Source organism: Oryctolagus cuniculus, chromosome 21 (genome assembly GCF_051225735.1).
Source record: "Oryctolagus cuniculus isolate XC-2025 breed Fujian yellow rabbit chromosome 21, ASM5122573v1, whole genome shotgun sequence".
In the NCBI taxonomy this organism is placed as follows: Eukaryota; Metazoa; Chordata; class Mammalia; order Lagomorpha; family Leporidae; genus Oryctolagus; species Oryctolagus cuniculus.
The window spans coordinates 15,615,855-15,635,417 of record NC_142887.1 but is presented as its reverse complement, the minus strand read 5'-3'; the positions used below and the strand labels follow the sequence as shown (position 1 = coordinate 15,635,417).

At 51.7% G+C, this 19,563-nt stretch overlaps 1 long non-coding RNA gene across 1 annotated transcript in view; it reads right to left on the bottom strand.

Moving 5' to 3' along the window:
* Positions 1 to 1,572: 1,572 nt before the first annotated feature.
* The window catches only part of LOC127484710 (uncharacterized), a 51,253-nt gene continuing 33,262 nt past the window's right edge, over positions 1,573 to 19,563 (bottom strand). The window contains exon 3 of the long non-coding RNA XR_007911902.3: positions 1,573 to 2,168. This is a non-coding gene — a long non-coding RNA (uncharacterized LOC127484710). The remainder of the gene's footprint in view (positions 2,169 to 19,563) is intronic.

Sequence of the window (19,563 nt, the reverse complement as noted above, 5' to 3'; positions counted from 1 at the left end):
GACAAAGACATGGAGAGGAGTCTACAGCGGCGGCTACAGATCAGTGGTCTGAAGTCAGAGCTCCCACTTCCCGGCAGCATGACCTATGAAAATCATCTAGCCTACAGGGACCTGCCTTGCTCATGTATAAACTGTGTATAATAAAAGTAGCTGACTTCTTGAGATTGGTGTAAGGTTTAAGGAGACAACGTGTGGAAAGAATTTAGCCCAAGGACCAGCACAAACAAAGTATCAGAAAATGGTCATCACCATTACTGCACGGAAAGGTGTGTTTTCAGGGCTGGATGATGCCCCACCCCCGCCAAGCATTCAATCCAGTTTGAGGATCTAAAGCTTAAGTGATGCCACTGGAGACTCACTCATTTCAAGTCATTGCACATCTACTAAGTCACCTTCCTTCTGAAATGTGAAGTTTTTCTTCTTGGCAAGTTCCCGAATACTAACAAGGAAAAAAAAAAACCAACACATTGGAAGACCATCATCTGTTCTCCATTAGATGCAGACTGGGTTTGAGAGACAGGTTTCCAGGGTATGGGTAGGGCCAACCAAGAGTTTGCACCCACATCTTTCCAAGACCGCGAAGACTGCACGCATCTCCCTGTGTGCCTGCTGATGCACTTCTAGGTTGCAAGAAACTACATTTCCTAAACTACCTTGCCCTCTGGCTTCCTGGCAGACTCAGCCAATGGGGAGCGGAGGGCTGGCGGGAAGAGAGAGGAAGCAGCTAGGCTATTCACCCTCTCATCTGCTATGGCAGTGGCTACAGCGGCCCTGCGATCTCGGCTGTGCTTGGAGGTCCTGGCACCAAAACGCTGGTGAGGCACGCTCTTCTTGCTGTCCCTTACTCTAGGGACAGGAGAGACTTCCTGCTATTGGTAACCTCTGAACAACCTCACGTTCTGCCCTTGGCTTCCTCAGCGCCGCCATTACCTGTGGAGTCAATACCCTGCATTCAATTCTTCCCGCTGGAAGGACCCTTCCTGATGGCTGATTTCTGTCTGGACCCCTACAGATACCAGATGGCAACTCCGGAGCTGAGCACACTGCCTCAGATGGCCTGGGGACAGTACTTGTATTTGTTGAAGGGATGAAAACTCAAAACAGAAAGATGCTAAAACGATCATCCTGGACCCGGTCCTCCGACCCCTCGGAAGAGCTGTGTGGCTGAGAGCCCCCACTAAGAGACACTCGTTTCTGCTCTCACAATCTCACAGCTGGATAAACTACTGACTATATCAAAACACTCCTCCTTCAAAAACCCCATTTCCGGTCCGGTCCCCCAGCGTCGTGCACTCCCACGGGCAGTGAGCAGTTGGCTCTGGAGCTTCTGGTTACAGGATGACCTGGTGGAGAACAGGGCAGATGTGGGGGCGGAGGAGGAGCCGGTGCAGCAAAAAGCACAACTTCCCCGAGAAGCTGTTTACCGCCAGATAGCCAGGACTTCGCTGGGGAGCGGCACGGGGCTGACAATATTTGTAAATAGCTGTTTAGCCCCGAGAGCTCTCTCCCATGGAAACAGCTAATAAACCAAGCTGCCCGAGTTTATCCCTCAAGCCAAGACACATTCCAGGGTCTGATTACATTTCTGTTTTATTATGGAAAAGGAGAGGGCGCGAGAGCACGCAACGAGGGAGGTGACGGGAGACTGCGAGTTGAAAGCAGGAGCATCAGTCTTCCAGGTGGGGTGGATGGGGGTTTTGCCGTCTAGAATTCAGATCTCGACATGAAAATCAGAATTGGCACCGGCTCGCTCTGAATCGGGAACTTCCCTCTGGACTTGGAATTCCAAAGTGTTTAGGCACATCTGGCTAACCAAGCAGCCTCTTTCCCACTTCCTCCAACAAAAGCCGGCAGCGTAGGTAGGTGGCCAAGGACCTCCCTCCCCAAGGACAGTGAGAACCCAGGTGATAGCCACCTGCTGCTCCGTGCAGCATGTCTCCAGCGGCAAGGCAGTCTGTTGACTCCTTGTTCCTGTTTGGCAGTACGTGACAAGTTTCATCTGGTCACAGGTAGCAGGTGTCCAAGGCAGGACGCTGGTCCCACCCAGGTTCTGCTGCGCCAGGCTCCTCTTCAAGACCTCGCCTCTCCTCCCAGGGCTGACCCTGCGCCTGGGGTTTTCTGTGGATATTATCTGACGTGCCTCTGAGACTCCCATTCCCTGCTGAGATCTAGAAGGAAGCACAAAAGAAAGGAAAATGAAGACCAACATTGGGAACAGAATTGAAACTACTAAGGAAATGCTGTTGTGTGTGTGGTTATTTTGAGTATGTGGTTCTTAAGGTGTTTTTTTTTTTTTTTTTCATTTCTTGCAAGCCAACACATGTCACTTTTATGATGACACTAGGATTAGGACACAGGCACTTGGAGGTGACTCTGCATCTCAGCCCACTCCAGAACACTGTGCATTGCGTGCGGGGCCCTTGCTGTGTGCTGTGACCGCCCCGAGTCTTGTCTGCATTTGATTTTACGTGGTCAGTCTGGATAAGTGCCGTGTCCGGGAATGCTGATCTCACCCGACGTTTCACAAATTAAACATCCCATGCTCCAGACAGGCCCTTGAGAAGTAGGCCTTGTAGGACCTTCACAGGGAGAAAGCAAAACCAAAATGCACTTGAGGCCGGCGCCACGGCTCACTAGGCTAATCCTCCTACTGCGGCGCCGGCACTCTGGGTTCTAGTCCTGGTTGGGACTCCGGTTCTGTCCCGGTTGCTCCTCTTCCAGTCCAGCTCTCTGCTGTGGCCCGGGAGTGCAGTGGAGGATGGCCCAAGTGCTTGGGCCCCTGGGAGACCAGGAGGAAGCACCTGGCTCCTGGCTTCGGATCGGCTCAGCGCGCCGGCCGTAGCAGCCATTTGGGGGGTGAGCCAGCAGAAGAAAGACCTTTCTCTCTGTCTCTCTCTCTCTCACTGTCTAACTCTGCCTGTCCCAAAAAAAAAATGCACCTGAGCATAAGCAGGGTCTGCAAAAAGCTCATGTGTGCATCATAAAAACCTACTGCGCGTGGATTTAAAAATCTCTTAGATGTATTTTTTTTATTTGAGATGAGAGAGAGAGAGAGAGAACACACTTCTATCTTTTGATTTACTCTGCAAATACTCACAATAGCTTGGGCTATGTGGGGGCAAATCCAAGAGCCAGGAATTCAATCCAAATCTCCCAGGTGTCAGGGACCCCAATTATTTGAGCCATCACTGCTACCTCTCAGGGTCTTCAGGAACCTGGGCGTGGGATGCAGGAATCCACCCAGGTACTAGGAAGTGAGACTAGGGCTTCTTAGCTGCTAAGCTAAACATCCACCCTGGATTTCAACTGTTTTGAGTGCCGACATAAACATATCTTGTCATTCCATTTTTCTATGCATTTATTTATTTATTTGAAAGGCATTTGCAGAGAGGCAGAGAGAGAGAGAGAGAGAGAGTCTTCCATCTGCTGGTTCACTCTCCAAATGGCTACAACAGCAGGAGCTGTGCGGATCCAAAGCCAGGAGCCAGGAGCTTCTTCCAGGTCTCCCACACGGGTGCAAGTGCCCAAGGACTTGGGCCATCTTCCACTGCCTTCCCAGGCCATAGCAGAGAGCTGGATCAGAAATGGAGCAGCCGGGACTCGAACTGGAGCCCTCATGAGATACCAGTTCTAGGAGGCAGTGGCTTTACTGCCTACACCACAGCGCCGGCCTCGCCACACACTTTTTTACATACCTTCCTACAATGGTCTCTGGGGAATCTTGTCACTAAGAAAACAATTGCAATTTTTATTTAAAAAAAAATTGTTTCCAAAACATCTTTAACTGAGGAATTCTTATTTCCTAAACGCCAACAAGCATCCTGACAGCCGTACTAATGAGCTAGGAAACTCACTCAGTCTCTTATCATCATCATTCACTGGTATATTCCACGAAGACAGAGACTCTGGCCTCTCGCGTCTTCAAGATTTTCAACAACGATGGTTACGAAGGAGAAACGGCTGGATACTTTCTCAGCCAGGAAAACGAGGGCTGCGATCCACCCATTTGGTTGGGAAATTTAAGATCCCCTAACCGAGGCTTCCAAGAGGCTGTGTGGAATATATGCACACACATCACTCAGTGCTCCCCCGGCCCCCGGCCCGCTCCGCTGCGTTATAATCGATACTTAAACAACTACAAAGGTGGACACTGACCCTCAGCATTCCTCCCACCCCTGCCCACGGCCCACTCGAGATGTTATCTGCAAGCCATAAACAGGCCCGTCCCGACGCCGCGGCCACCCCGGCGTGATAGCCAACAGCTGCTCGGCCGGGAGCCGGCTCCCAACTTTGTCGAGCTTCCTGTGCAGTTTCTCTTTGAAGTTCAAGGGGGCCTGCGTGCAGCATGTGCGGGAAGGGAATCCAAGCTTCGACTCCCTTGCCGCCTTGTCCTTGCGAGACACAATTCAGCATCTCGCGGGACATTGATAGAGCATCACTGGTGTCAAACATGGGACAAGGGAAGGACCCCGGGGCCCCGTTTCTGCAGACGGGGAAACGGAGGCTCTTGCAGGCAGCAGTGCGGGTGGACGGTGGACTTGGCTTTTCACTTGGCTCCTGACTGAAGTCATAAATGCGCCAGACTGGGAAAACCATCGTCATCTCTGAAGAACAGCTGGCAGGTGGAATGGAGACAGACAAGGGCCAAGTCTCCTGGGGCCTCTGGTGGTGTGGTTAGCTGGGCCCTTCCTCCCCCGGGGCAGAATGAGCCTCCACTTGGCAGAGTTAGTGAGACAGAGAGAAAGGTCTTCCTTCCATTGGTTCACCCCCCAAAAGGCTGCTACGGCTGGCGCGCTGCGCCAATCTGAAGCCAGGAGCCAGATGCTTCCTCCTGGCCTCTCACATGGCTGCAGGGCCCAAGCATTTGGGCCATCCTCCACTGCCTTCCTGGGCCACAGCAGAGAGCTGGACTGGAAGAGGAGCAGCCGGGACTAGAACCCACACCCATATGGGATGCTGGTGCTGCAGGCAGAGGATTAACCAAGTGAGCCACGGTGGCAGCCTGCTGAGTTTTAAGTCATTTCACTGAGCCTCCTGCTCAGCGCCTTTGCCTGTCTCTGCTCACTGAATCCGTACAGTGACGCCTTGAGGTGGCTACTGCTGTCGCACCCACTTTGCAGCTGAGAAAACTGAGGTCCAAAGGCAAGATCACGTTGCCTGAAGTCACTCACTTAGGCCGCGGTGGTGGAAGCTATTTTTCCACTAACTCTAACAAGCCTGAAACACAGTGTGCTTATTCATCTGTCCATTCATTCACTTGGGGTGCTTACGACACCACTTGGGATGCCTGCGTCCCATATGGGAGAGCCTGGGTTCGAGTGCTGGTTCTGTTTCAGATTCTACCTTCCTGGGAATGGGCACCCTGGGAGGTAGTAGGTGGACCCAAGCAGCTAGGTCCCTGCCGTCCACATGGGAGACTCCATTTGAGTTTTCAGCTCCTGGCTTTGGCCTGGCCCAGGCCTGGCTTTGCAAGCATTTGGGAAGTGAACCAGTGAATGAGAGAGCTCTCTCTCTGTTGGCCTGTCTGTTTTTGTCTGTGTATGTGCCTTTCAAATAAAAAATAAGAGATTTTGAAAGAAAAGAAATATGTGCAACATAGTATTCATAATCTGTTTATCTACTGCAAATGACTTCAAGATTTAGCTGCTTAAAACAACGATCAGGGGCCTGCGCTGTGGTGTAGCGGGTAAAGCTGCCGGCTGCAGTGCCGGCATCCCATATGGGCGCCTGTTCAAGTCCTGGCTGCTCCACTTCCGATCCAGCTCTCTGCTATGGCCTGGAAAAGCAGTAGAGGATGGCCCAAGAGATTGGGCCCCTGAACCCGCATGGGAGACCCGGAAGAAGCTCCTGGCTCCTGGCTTCAGATCAGCACAGCTCCGGCCATTGTAGCCAACTGGGGAGTGAACCAGTGAACGGAAGACCTCTGTCTGTCTGTCTGTCTCTCTCTCTCTCTCTCTCTCCTTCTCTCTCTGTGTAACTCTGACTTGCAAGTAAATAAATAAATCTTTAAAAAACAATCAAAAATAAAATATTTATGAAAAAAACATTTATGAACTCATGTTGCAGGTCAGTAACTGGGAGTGGCTTGGCTGGGGGGCTGGGTTTCAGGGTTGCTCATCAGTCCAAGGATCACCTGGGGCCGTGATCCCATCCAGGGCCACTCACACGGCTGTTGGAAGGAGGTCCCGGCTCTTCTTCATGGCATAGGTCGGAAGTCCTCACTCACTACCTGGTGGGCGAATTCCCCAAAGCAAGCAACCCAAGACAGAGAGCGGGATGGGAGCCCCAGTGTCTCCTACAACGGCACCCTCAGAAGCCACACCCCTCCTCTGTCACTACCCCATGGTTCCCACAGGCCAGATCTCCTGGCCGAGGGGGGACACCGCACAAGGGCATGGAGATGCCTTCCAGGAGAACCTGCGCTGACTCAAATTCAGGTGTCTGAGCTACACAGAGGGGCCGGCTAGACCGACGCGCGTGACTGTACACGGGACTGGAGACTGGAGATGGATCCCGCTGTGTCGGGAAGGTGTAGCCAGGGTTCCAGCCCCTACCACCTACGGCCTGTGTGCTTTTGAGTAAGGGCTCCATGTCTCTTAGTCTCAGCCTCAGCTGCAAAATGCTGAGAATGCCAGAGACTCCAAGGATACCAAAGCCTTGGACACCCCCAAGTTATGGAACAGCCATTTCTTGCTGGAACAGATGTGAAATTAGAAGGCTCTGACCATGTCCCAAGGGTATGTGGGTGCACGGAAGACTTCCTTTGCCTGCGTTGGTCACCAGTGCTGTCAGGTTGCATTTACTCATTCAACAAGCATTAAGTGAACCTCTGTTGTGTGCTAATTCCATGTGCTACACACCAGTAACAAGACAGGCAAACACCCCTGCCCTCCTGGAGTCTCCAGCCAGCGTCTGTCAGGGGCAAGTGGGACTCATTCAACCTGTGGCCAGTGTCACAGACGGCGTCCTGGGCTCACAGTGAGGCCCTGTGTCACTGGGCCTACAAACCAGAGCCAAGTGGAAACCCCAGCATCAGAGCCACAACCCCCCCTGGCCAGAAGGGGAGGGGGCTTCTCCAGGCAGCAGGCAGCCCCTCCTGCATTTTAACAAACTTCAGAGCTATGCTGCTGCATCCCAGCTGGACTCTGCCCCAGCCACAGTTAAGCTTCGTCCTTATCTTGTTTCCCCAATTTCTCTCCACCGAGGGCAGCCCCTCAGCATCACCTACCTCAAGTTTCAAACCTACAACTCCCTGAAGCTATTTATTGGGCAAGCTCTCAGTCATGCCCATGATGGACTGGATTGTGGCACCTAAAAGGATAGGCTGCAGTCCTAACCCAAGGTACCTGTGAATGGGACCTTATTCCAGGGAAGAAAAAAAAGCTCTTTGCAGCTGTGATCAAGTTAAGATCATGAGAACATTCTAGAACAGAGTGGGCTTTGAATCAATGCGGACACATACAAAGGTCCAGGGGCAACACCACGCAAAGGAGAGACAGAGACTGCCTGGACGGCGTTGCAAGCTAAGGAACACCAAGGATTGGCCCCATAGCCCCCCGAAGCCCCAGGATTCTTCCTGGGGCCTCCAAGGGGGCTCAGGCCCATGGACATGTGGCTCCAGAACTGTGGGAGGATGGATGTCAGTTGTCTGAAGTGACCACTTTGGTTGCCTAGGAAACCAATGCAATGCCCCAAAGCTGGAAAGGAATTTCAGGTTCAACTTCAGCTTTCATAAGACAGATGAGACTTGGGGAGAAGAAGGCCCTGGCCAAGGGCACCAAGCAAATGTGCGCCCGAGCCAGACCTCGTCTCCCAGGCCAGGGCTTAGAGCATGGACTCTTTGTTCCTTGGTGTGCCTAGGCCCCAGCCATCCTCAATGCCATTATCATTTATTATTTCTGCAGAAACGAGGGAGGCTCGGGAGGCTGTGTGTTTTCCAACTCCTCCAGGCAGTCTGTTTTTGCTGGCTGTACATGAAAACGGCCCGGCTGTTGGCTCTGCGGGGTAATGGGCTGACTCGGGGTGTGATGTGAGTTGTAAGTACAATGACAAACAGCTCTGGGGACAGTGCAGGGCACGATCTAGCAAAGTGAGCCAGAGAAACCACATCACACGCGGGTGCCGTGCGGTTTCTTAATGCTGCTCTCTGCGCTCCCTGCCAGGGTGCTGGTGACCTCGGTGCAGTTTTTTAAGCCTGTGTACCACCATTCCTTGAAGGGGCAGAAGAGGGGATGGGGCAGACCTGGACAGTATCTAGGGGCCGGAAACAGCTGGGTGGGACTGGAGCCACGAGTCTGTCTTTGGAAACACCCTATCTGGAATCTGGGCACAAGGGCCCAGCACCTACAATCAGCCGCCCCTCCCCTCAGCCGAGAGTATGACTTCCAGGAATTGCAACAGCACGACCCTTCTGTTTGCCCCTGTAGCCTGCATGTGCGGACCTAGACCTCGGTCACTGGTCCAATTCAGGGCAACTTTGGGTGGGGGGAGGGAGGTCCCATGGCAGACAGAAGGAAGGCAGTGTGCAGAGGTTGACCTTGGCTTTGAGGTCATTGGGAACCACGTTCTGATCTGGCTCAACTGCTCATTTGCAGTGGGACCACGTCAATTCACCCCCTCTGAACTGCATAGACGTAATTTATAAATGGAACATCGATTGTACTGTGGTGTGAATGTGTCCTCCAAAAGCTCGCATGTTGGAAACTTAACCCCCTCCCCAAAATATAGGTTGAAGGTCTTTGGAGGTGGAGTCTTCAGGAGGTAGGCTGGATGAGGTAGGTCTTGCGGGTGGACCCCAAGGGGGCATCAGTGGCTGCCTAAGCAGAAGTTTTCATTGTGGACCCTCAAGTCGGGCCAATGGCCATATATCCTGCCCCTCGCCTCGTGCCAGCTGGCCAAGCTTTGGCTCTGTGGTCTTGGCCACAGCACACACATGTACTGAGCCATGCCCACACCTCTCCTCACGATCCTTACACAGGTCAACCCAGCAGCTTCTGATTGCAACACACAATTCTTTATATAGACTGGGATTGCGGGGTGAAGGTTCCAGTATGACTGACAGGAGCCTGGGCGTAAATACCCCAACTTCTTCACTTTCCTGAGGAGGGGGGAGCCATGGAGGTGCACCCCTTCTAAAGATCTCATTTATAGCTGCACCCCAGCTGCCCACAGTGGCGATGCTGGTGACAGGGCTGTGACTTGACTCTCAGTTCTCTCCTTTCCCATCTTCTGTCCCACTTCCTTTGAGTGGCTTCTTGGGCATTTCCTCCCAAATGAATCGCTTAGAATAAAATCCTGGGGCCAGCACTGTGGTCAGCGGGTTAACACCCTGGCCTGAAGCTCTGGCAAACCCACATGGGTGCCGGTTCAAGACCCGGCTGCTCCACTTCCAATCCAGCTCTCTGCTATGGCCTGGGGAAGCAGTAGAGGATGAACCAAGTCTTTGGGCCCCTGCACCCACATGGGAGACCCGGAAGAAGCTCCTGGCTCCTGGCTTTGGATCAGCACAGCTCCAGTCGTTGCGGCCAATTGGGGAGCGAACCAGCAGATAGAATACCTCTCTCTCTCTGTCTCTCCTCTACCTCTCTGACATTCAATAAGTAAAATAAACCTTAAAAAGAAAGAATAAAATCCTGCCTGGGGAAGGGGGTGCTTTAGGGTTGTGTTCTCAGTACGATCTCACAGGACCACTGTGAAGATGAAATACACAGAGACAAAATTCTAAGGAAAGCATCTGCCACATGGGTTATATCTCTCTGACTCTCTGATTCTCCAACTATTTCAAATAAAAACTGAAAATAAATAAAAGATAAACACTGAAATAAGGTGGCACACTGAGCATAGTGCCGAGTGCAAACCATGACTGTTTGATTGCACAGATGTGGAAACTGAGGCTGCCCTGGGTCCTGAGCGGAGCTCAGACGTAAACTGGACTGGCCATGCTCTCTGCAACCTCTTCCTGGAGGGGAAAGGGAAGCGAAGCTGTTGCTTTGCGACAAAGTATGAACACGGACCCCAAGCCCCACTTTGCTGTTGCTTTGCCACAAAGTATTAACATCGACCCCGAATCCCCCTTTGCTCGGTCGGCTGAGAATCCGAGAGTTTGAACAAAGACAGCCTGCAGATCCGCGGCGTGCAGAGACAAAGCCGGGCCTCAGAGTCCTCCTGGCTGTTGACCCTCCCCCCGAGCTATCCATCATCTTGAACAGGGGTTTTAGGCACCCTGTACGCCAATCACCTCTTCAATTACCTCTCGGGAGGAGGGAGAAGCCCAGTGGCATCCGATGTCCCATTTGATTTAGGGTAAGTCACACTTAAGAGGCCATCTGAGGTTAAAGAACAAGGAATTCTGGGCCTGTTTATAAATCAACAGGCTTGAGGTTTTCATTAATTCACCTTCTGCAGCACGGAGCGACATGACTCACTGGATCATAAAAGAGATCAAATAGCTTTGTTGCTAATAATTCTTTCCCTTACCCATTCTCTGGCACATTTGGTTTGTAAACAGAGTTTTAATGGCATCCCATGGCCATAATAACATCATTTCTTTATGGCACCTTGGCTGCCTCACCACTCTTGGCTGTAATGGGCTTTAGGTTTAAGCCTCCTCATTTGTGGGAGCTGATGCTTCTGGGTGTTTTAAGAACTACTTAGGCCAGGGAGATTGCCCTAGGAAAGGGTGGTGATTCAGCCTCGAGGCCCTTGCCTTGGCTCTCGACCATCCCCCAGACCCCAGACCCTGAGACCCGCCGCCTCCTCGGGTCCCCGGAGCCGGGGGGGGGGGGGGGGGGCGCTCCTTTCTGCACAGACGCAAAGGGACCTCAGGTTGGTCCCTGGAAGTGCTGACACTGTCACGTCAGCTCATGGGTCCACACAGCATTGCCTGGGCGGGACAGGACTGCCCATCAACCACTGGGTGCAAGGTGCTCAGGGTTCAGCAGCCATGAGAGGCAGCTGGAGGACCTCAAAGGGGTGTGAGAGAGGGGGTTGAGGGGTCACAGAAGGGATGGAAAATGCCCCTTGGGCCACCTTCCCACACTTCTCCCTTCCACACCGCTCTATGATGGAAACTAGTCCCAGGTGCCTCTCTTATTATTTACTTCGCGTTTGTTATTTGCTGAAGTGGTCTTGCTTTATACACTTTTAAACACTTTCCAGGAAGTGGGTGTGGCTGCCAAAAGACACAGGGGTGCACAATCCTTTTCCCAAAGCCCCCGGGGCCAGATGTGTTTCAGAACCAAGGAGTTTCCGGATTTCAGAAGGTGGCACCTGCACCCCTCACTGGGCGCCTTCTCAGTTCTGCAGCACATCCTCACCCCACCACGTTACAACAGAGTTTTGAAAGTCTATAAATAATCTCCCGTCTGTTCGGGCTCGGTACAGCTAGACAGTGATTTATGGCGCAAAAAAAGCTCTTTTCAGAGAATTTTGGGTTTGGGAATATTACATAAGGGATTAGGCACCTGGACAGTGGGGGTGAAACAAGTAGGAGCAGATTCCTGCTGGATGTGGCGGTGTGCCTCCAGAAATGAACCCGAGAGGGGCAGGTTTCGACACCGGAGCCCCGGCTTCGGCATCTCCACTGGCTCAGAACGGAAGTCCCTGTGCTGGACGCCAGGCTGCCATGTCCAGGAACCCCGTTCTACAAACGGGGTGGCATCTGTCTACATGGTACACAGTTGCTCCATAGAAAGAGCTAAACACGGCACGAGGGTTCACTGGAAAGGAGTCTGACGGCCCCGTCTCTTTCAGCAAACTTAACCTGCAAAGGAGCAGATGGGAAATGCTGGAGACTTTTCCGGCCCCACAGTCACTGCGCGACAACTGAATTGTGCCAGCTCAGTGCCAAGTTGGCTTTAGAAAATAACTTAAAGAATGGGTGTGGCTGTGCGCCAATAAAAATTTACTTACAAAAAGAGGCACTGGGCTCTAATCGATTGACCCGGGAGCTCACTCAACACAAGCAAAATCCACCCAGAGAGGAAAAGGTGGGGAAGCCAGGTATAGTTTTCACATGGAGAGATTTGTCATGTGGAGGAGGAGAGGCGGGGACAGCGTTTCCACCGCTGTCTTCAACGCTCTGCAGCAGTCTGATGGAAAGATCCCTGGAAGTCACTTCTCTCCCCATCCAAACAGGAAGCAGAGGTGGAGCAGCCCTTACCCAGATGCTCGGTGCTTCGGGTTTTGTCATTTTTTAAAAAATTTTGTATATCTGTATATATATATACATAAACTATATATATATAAACTATATATATATATATAGTTTATATATATATATATATAGTTTATATATATATATAAGAGATCTTGCTGGTCTCTGCATGAAACTCACTTACGTTTCATTGATACTGTCCATGAGGGTGCCTCAAAAAGTTTGTGGAAGGGACCAGCACTGTGGCATAGGAGGTTAAGCCTCTGCCTCAGATGCTGGCATCCCATATGGGCGCCGGTTTGAGTCCTGGCTGCTCCACTTCTGATCCTGCTCCCTGCTATGGCCTGGGAAAGCAAGGGAAGATGGCCCAAGGGGATTTCAGGTATCTTTAAGGGTATAGAATAATCTGGGCTACTGTGGAAGATGTAGGAACCAGCTTAGCCTGACAGATTTGCATGAGGAGGACCTTCTCTCTTCACTCCGTGCAACTCAGCACGTGCTGATTAAACTCCAACTGCCCCTGCACTGAGCAGGCCTGGTGGAAGACGGCGGTGTGTATAAAATGTGGTCTCTCCCCAAACAAGTTCCCAATGAAGGACGAATATGAGCACTCCCCAGGTGCTACTGTGATAAAGAATTGTCAAACTTTCTCGAGAGAATGCATCCTGGCAATTGCTTCCAACTCCAACCACCCGGACACAGGGGTGTGATGTGGGCTCCGGAGACACCTGCTCCCTTTGGGAAGACATTGAAAGCCTACGTGGGGAATCATACACACCCGTTGACAGTGGAAGAGGAGTTCTCTGCCTCCTGTGGGGAGGACAGGCAGGAGGAGGCCTGTCTCTGAGAAGGATGACACAGGGAAGACACAGACCTGAGAAAACCTTCACCTGGACGGAGGTGGGCTGTGGGGGGCCAGGAGCCAGGTGAGGCTGACACTCAGGTCTCTGGATCCAGGAACTTAGGATTTACTAGGGTGGGGAGCAAAGGATCAAAGCAAGGCTCCTTGCAAGCCAAAGAAATCCCAGGAACAGCCCTGGGGGTCGAAGAAGGGGAAAGAAACCTTCTGAGCACTTGAACATGCGCTGTCTTGTCCAACCCTCCAACAATGCTGTGTGGTCAGCATTAGAGCCCCCTTTTACAAACGGCAGCAAGGAGATGTCTGGGAGGTAAAGCAATTTCTCCATGGATCCAATCCACCCTCTTAGCACCAGTGTCTGTGACTTTTTTTTTTCTGCTGGAAACACACAAACCAAAATGTGTGTATGTGACCAGCCTTCAACCTGGGCCACACCTGGGGAGGAAGGGAGGCTATGGTCTCTTTGGATAGCAGGTGGCAAACACCTGGTCTCTAGTTCCAAGTCCAGGAATTGTCAACAGATGGGACCCCCCAAACCAGAGGATCTAGAAGGCTCCCTTACTGTATCAGGCCAGGAGATGGGGAAAGAGAGTACGTTTTCAGGCTAAGGTGCACTGGTTGGTATTGGGGAAAACCAATCCTTGGAAGGAAACGAGGCAGGTCAGCCAAGTTCCTAGGATTATATCCCTCTCGCCTGGCCGCCGTCTGCCAATTGACCTCAGGGAAGAGTCGGTCCAATGAAAGGCAGGCTCCTTGTCCAACGAGACTCGCTTCTAGGGCACGGTGCATCCCCGTGAGGCTGGGAAGAGCCAGCCTTGAGGGAGGCAGAAGCAGTGAGAGGAAACCCCAGGTACCCAGGATAATAACAGCTCACCTGTGCGGCACCTTTCATCTGGGGCTCTCAAAGCCGCTCACCACCACCCAATTAATCTTCTCAACACCCACTGCACCACCAGCCCCCAAAGAAGGTGTCATTACAGTCCTTTTATGAGCAAAGAAACTAAGAGGTTAGTTGGCTGGTTCAAAGCCACAAAACAGTTGTAAGGCAGAAGCCAAATTTAGGATGATTGCCTTCCTATGATCACAAGGAACTGGAGAGAAAAGATCCATTTGTAGGAGGGACTCTGCCTACCGCTCTGAGTCATTCATTTATTCAGCAGTCACTCCCCCCGCCTCCACCCATCCGTCTCCCCACTCAGCCATCCTTTCATCTGCCCATCTTCGTAGCCATCATCCCTCCTTCTTTCCATTTGTCCGTTCATCCAACTTTCTATTCATTTATTCACTCATCCATCCAACCACCTCCATTCATTCAAGACCAAGTCCCTGCCCACAATCTAGTAATTCTCCAAACGATATATTTTTCTCTATTACAGGACTTCATGGGTCAAAAATGTATCACCTTGTATAGTCTTTGAAATAGAGGGGTTTGTTTTAATTCTTAGTTCATAGCTGAAGGAACTGAGGTTGAGGCAGCCCAGGTTCTTTCATTCACTTGTTCACTCATTCCTGGATACATTCTTTTTCTGACTTCACTTTTTTTTTTTAATTTTTTTTTTGACAGGCAGAGTTAGACAGTGAGAGAGAGAGACAGAGAGAAAGGTCTTCTTCCCGTTGGTTCACCCCCCAAATGGCTGCTGTGGCTGACACGCTGAGCCAATCTGAAGCCAGGAGCCAGGTACTTCCTCCTGGTCTCCCATGCGGGTGCAGGGCCCAAGCACTTAAGCCATCCTCCTCTGCCTTCCCAGGCCACAGCAGAGAGCTGGACTGGAAGAGGAACAACCAGGACAGAATCCGGTGCCCCGACCGGGACCAGAACCCGGGGTGCCAGTGCCACAGGCGGAGGATTAGCCTAGTGAACCGCGGCGCCGGCCCTGACTTCACTTTCTTAGCTCCCTGTCAACAGTCTAAGAGGTCTGGATCTCCTTGCCTGGAGCCTCTCTGTGCTCGGAAGCTTCCTTATTGGGGAAATCTCCATGAAGCCTTGATTCAGTGGAGGACTTGGTGCACTTTATCCAGTACAAGGTCATCTTACCGGGAAAGCTTGAAGCTGGATGATGAAATAGCTAGGCCGGTGCAGATCCTGGAATGGACTCATGTGCAAGCATGAATGTAGTTTGTCCACAAAAATAGCAAGTCTGGTGGAGACGACCAGGGTTTTTGGGTGTATGAATTCAACCATCGACGAAGGTTGGAGAGTGCATGAGCCAATTGATTGAGCAACCTGCTTTGCTTCTGTTTTCATATGAGTCAGCAATAATAATGTCTTTTACAGGTCCCTACCACTCTTCATAATTGGACCCATTTTCCTCCGTTGCAGCTAGAGAACATCAAGATGGAGAAATGGGACAGCAGGCTGCCTGATCGTTCCAATCCTGTGTGCCACGTAAGGGCAGGGAGGGCACCCAGGATGAGACTGCCCCCTTCTCATAGACCGTGCCTCCAAAGATGGCCATGGCCAACTTCTCCACCAGACTCTGAGATCCTGGGGCATGGAGCCGTGTCTGTCTGTCTTGCTTAACAAGACCTCAGATCTACACAATAGGCACTCCACCAACATTCGCTAAGTGAAATGTCCCACGTGGGAAGTCCGAGTTCTCTAGAGGGTGAGGCTGTATCTGCAAGTCCATGTGTTGATTGCCTCACACGAGCAGAGCTTCTAGGAGAACCAGCAGGCTTGTCCTAACCAAGAAACTCTTCATTTTCCCAAGAGATGCTAACAGGACAGGGTTTACTGGAAGAAGTACAGCCAAGGGCATGCAGGCCAGTTGATAGAAACTGGCTCTTCTCAGCTCACTCCACTGCGAGGAGAAATATTCTCTGTGGACCAGCATGCCAGCGACAGCAGCTTGGTCATTCCCCTCCTGCACGTGCTGGGGAAACGTCCTTCCATCCTCTGTCCATTCAGTCATTCCTTCATTCACCCACCAGACACTGGCACAGTCTTCTGACTTTCCCTTGTCTAAGGTCAATGTTAGCACTTATCTTCTAAGATGTTCCTTCAAGTCCAAGTCTCATTTCCTCCCTTCACGGAGGGATTCACTGAGCACAGAGCCATGGGCTCGAGAGAGCATTGTGAGTGAGTTCTCAGGGAGTTTGAAACAGACATGGATGGAGTCATCATATCATTTGCAATCCTATGTAATCCTATCATGGAGAAATCACATCACATCCTTCCTGTAGGTCTGCATTGGTTTATACGAAATAAGATACAAAAATAAATTTAAGCCATCCTCAGCTTCTGGCAAGCACTGCCCATCGATACAATTCACCATCCATGGTGTTCATAAGTATGTGCCCTTGATATGCTGGGGTGCGAATGGTAGGCCACCTCCCAACACCCCATCACCACCTTCTGGTCTTTAGAAAAGCATCAAACAGGCCCCTGTGGATGGACATTCTACAGCACACCTGACGACCGCTCCTCAGAACAGCCAAGGTCATCTAAAACCAGGGAGATCTGGGCAGCCGTCACAGCCGAGAGGCGCATAAGGAGAGCTGACGACTGCGTCATGTCGTGCCCCGGATGGGCTCCTGGAACAGAGGGAGGAGAGTACACGCTGTCGGTGCTAATAACGCCCAGGCATTGCTCCACTCACCGTGAAAAACAGACCACACTCACGTAAACTGTTAGCAATAGGGAAATAACCATGTGAAATACATGGGAATCCTGGGGGCCTCGCCATCATTTTCCTACACGAAAACTGTTTCCAAATAGTTTCAAAACCATTCTAAGATAAAACTTATGAAAAAGCCATCAGTTATGTAGTTGAACCATATAACCAAGGAAGCAGAACGAGGTGGGGGCAAGGGGTGTCTTTTCAACTTTCTTAGTGTGGCCCCTTCCTGAGCGTGGGAGGACATTTTTGGGTAACGTGGACCTGTCACCCACCTGTGTCTGTAAAGGCAGCTGTCGTTTACTCCTGCGTCACACTTGCTTGACTTCCAGGCTCTTGGGAGACCTAAGGCGCTGACTGTCACCACGGTTAGTTCTGGAAGGAAGCCGATCTGTGGGTGCCCAGCCCAGCCTGTTGCACTCCATCCACTCTTTTTTTTTATTTTTTATTTTATTTTATTTTTTTGACAGGCAGAGTGGACAGTGAGAGAGAGAGAGACAGAGAGAAAGGTCTTCCTTTGCTGTTGGTTCACCCTCCAATGGCCACTGCGGTCGGCGCACCGCGCTGATCTGAAAGCAGGAACCAGGTGCTTCTCCTGGTCTCCCATGCGGGTGCAGGGCCCAAGCACCTGGGCCATCCTCCACTGCACTCCCTGGCCACAGCAGAGAGCTGGCCTGGAAGAGGGGCAACCGGGACAGAATCCGGTGCCCCGACCGGGACTAGAACCCGGTGTGCCGGCGCCGCTAGGTGGAGGATTAGCCTGTTGAGCCACGGCGCCAGCTCCATCCACTCTTACATTCTAGCCCCTGCCAAAGATCATGACTTGCGGGGACCATAGGTCTCAACATGGAAGGAGAGACCACCAACGAGGAACAAGGTGACAATAAGAGAAGCCCCCATGTCCCCTCTGCTGTCACAGCCAAGCCTGGTGTTGGGGTATTACTGGCTGCTCTCAGAACTATTTCCTGCGTCAGCAATCACCATGGAGGCAATCCTAAATTAGGCATGGCAAATGCCTCTGTGTTAATAACCCTTGGCAGCCCCTCACACCTTTCATCCCGCGAATCTCAAAGAACTCGTCCAAACATTAATTAATCTGGCCCACAGCACCCCTGCTATTATTAAGCCCATTTTACAGATGAAGAAACAAACATGAAGCTATGCCGGTTGTGCAATGCTGCTGGCTCGGGGTGGGAGGAGCTGAAGCCAACCTGAGCAGCCTTGCCTCCACCATCATGGCTCTCTGGGGAGTGTGACCCAGGCCACCGGGGAGTCTGGAGCCACACACATTTGGGGCTCATGTTTGTGGCTTGGGAGTTCGTGTATTGCACAACCACGAGGCTGTTTCATGACCCCCGTGTGCCTCGGTTTCCTGGGAGAAGCCTGGGAAAATGGCCTGCGTTCATCCAACTGGGCACAAAAGGGGCTGAGGGTCCGTTGGAATCGAATGTCTTGGTGTTTCACTAAAGGGTGGAAGGGAGGGGAGGGGAGGCGGACACGTTGCGATGGCACAGGGTCTCAGCATGGGAAGCTGAAGTCTGTTAAAAGGAGATCAGGTTAATGCTGATCAAGCCTCCAGCCATCAGCAAAGCAGGGGTAGGGGGAGGCTGCAGGTGGTGTGTGCCACGGGAGAGTTACAAGGGTCCGGTTGGAGGAGCAGGCTCCTGGAGGAGAAGGAGGTCTTCGCTCCTTACCAACCCTCCTGTACCCCTCCCAAGGCGAGGACTGCTGTGTGGTAGACCAGTTACTTCTGAGCAGTCAAAAATAGGAGTGAGCTGGAAGATTTTCTCCAGGGTGGACAGCACTGGTGCTTCAGGCAAGGGCTAGTTCTAGGTGCTGCACCATCCGGAAGAGGAGTGAGGAGCTTGGTGGGCCGGGACCTCTCCCATTGACCACTTCAAACAGTGAGCTTCCAGAGCTGGGGGCTTGCATCAGCCACCTGTCCCCATGGAGACCACAAGAGGCGGGGCCACCGCTCCTGGACCTGAGGTAGGCAGCAGTGGCTCCGGGTGGACCAGCCGCATCTCACTGTACCCACTCTGTTTCCAGTCTTGGACACCATGGCTTTGCCTACGGGCGTAAGGTGGAAATGAGCGCCAGTTGTTGCAAAAACGCAGTGGGCTGCTGGTTAAATGTGAAATCCGCAGGGGCAAACGGGTACGGTGCTGCCGGAGAGAGGCTGCTTGGTGGCAACCACGATGCAGCCGTCATCGCCTTCCTAGCGACTCAGCGGCGTCGGATTTTATGTTTGTGTCTCTGCACTTGGAGAAAGGGGAGCATGAGGGATGATAAAACATCCTGTTAGGAATAAAAGCGTTTTTAAAAGCAAATGCCGGATGCAACTCTGTAATCATGGAGTCTGCCTCGGGACCAGGACTAACTGGTAACATTCAAACACAAAAATGGCTTTGACTTTGGGCGTTAGAGTCCAAGGGATGATTTTGTCCCCCTTTTTGCAAAGCACTTTCAATATTGTCACACCATCTTTCTCATTTAAAGAAAAAAAAAAATAGAGACACACTCCGGCAAAGCCCAGAGATGAAATTGTAGCAAGAAAGCCATTTCACAGCTTGCCTTAATTTTGCCTCATTCTTCTATTCCCAGGGGAGGTTGTCCATCATTACCTGGCTACAGAATTGAATAGGTGTGAAATCCAACCTGATAGCAATACATCACTCCCTACTGAACTTCAAAGCTCAGGCCAAACTGCCTATAAAAATAGTTTTCATACCGGGCCTTAATCTCTTTCATACATTTTCCCCTTTTCTCATTGCGGGCTGTTTCTCTCTCTCTCTCTTTTTTAGTTTTACCAGCCGTTGGGTGAGGACTAGGAGAGAGTTATGCATCACACAGCCAACGGGGGTTGGGGGACACCAGGGTTCCCGAAGTGTGAGCTTTGGTTCACTGGGAGGCCAGAGCCTTATCAGATGCCT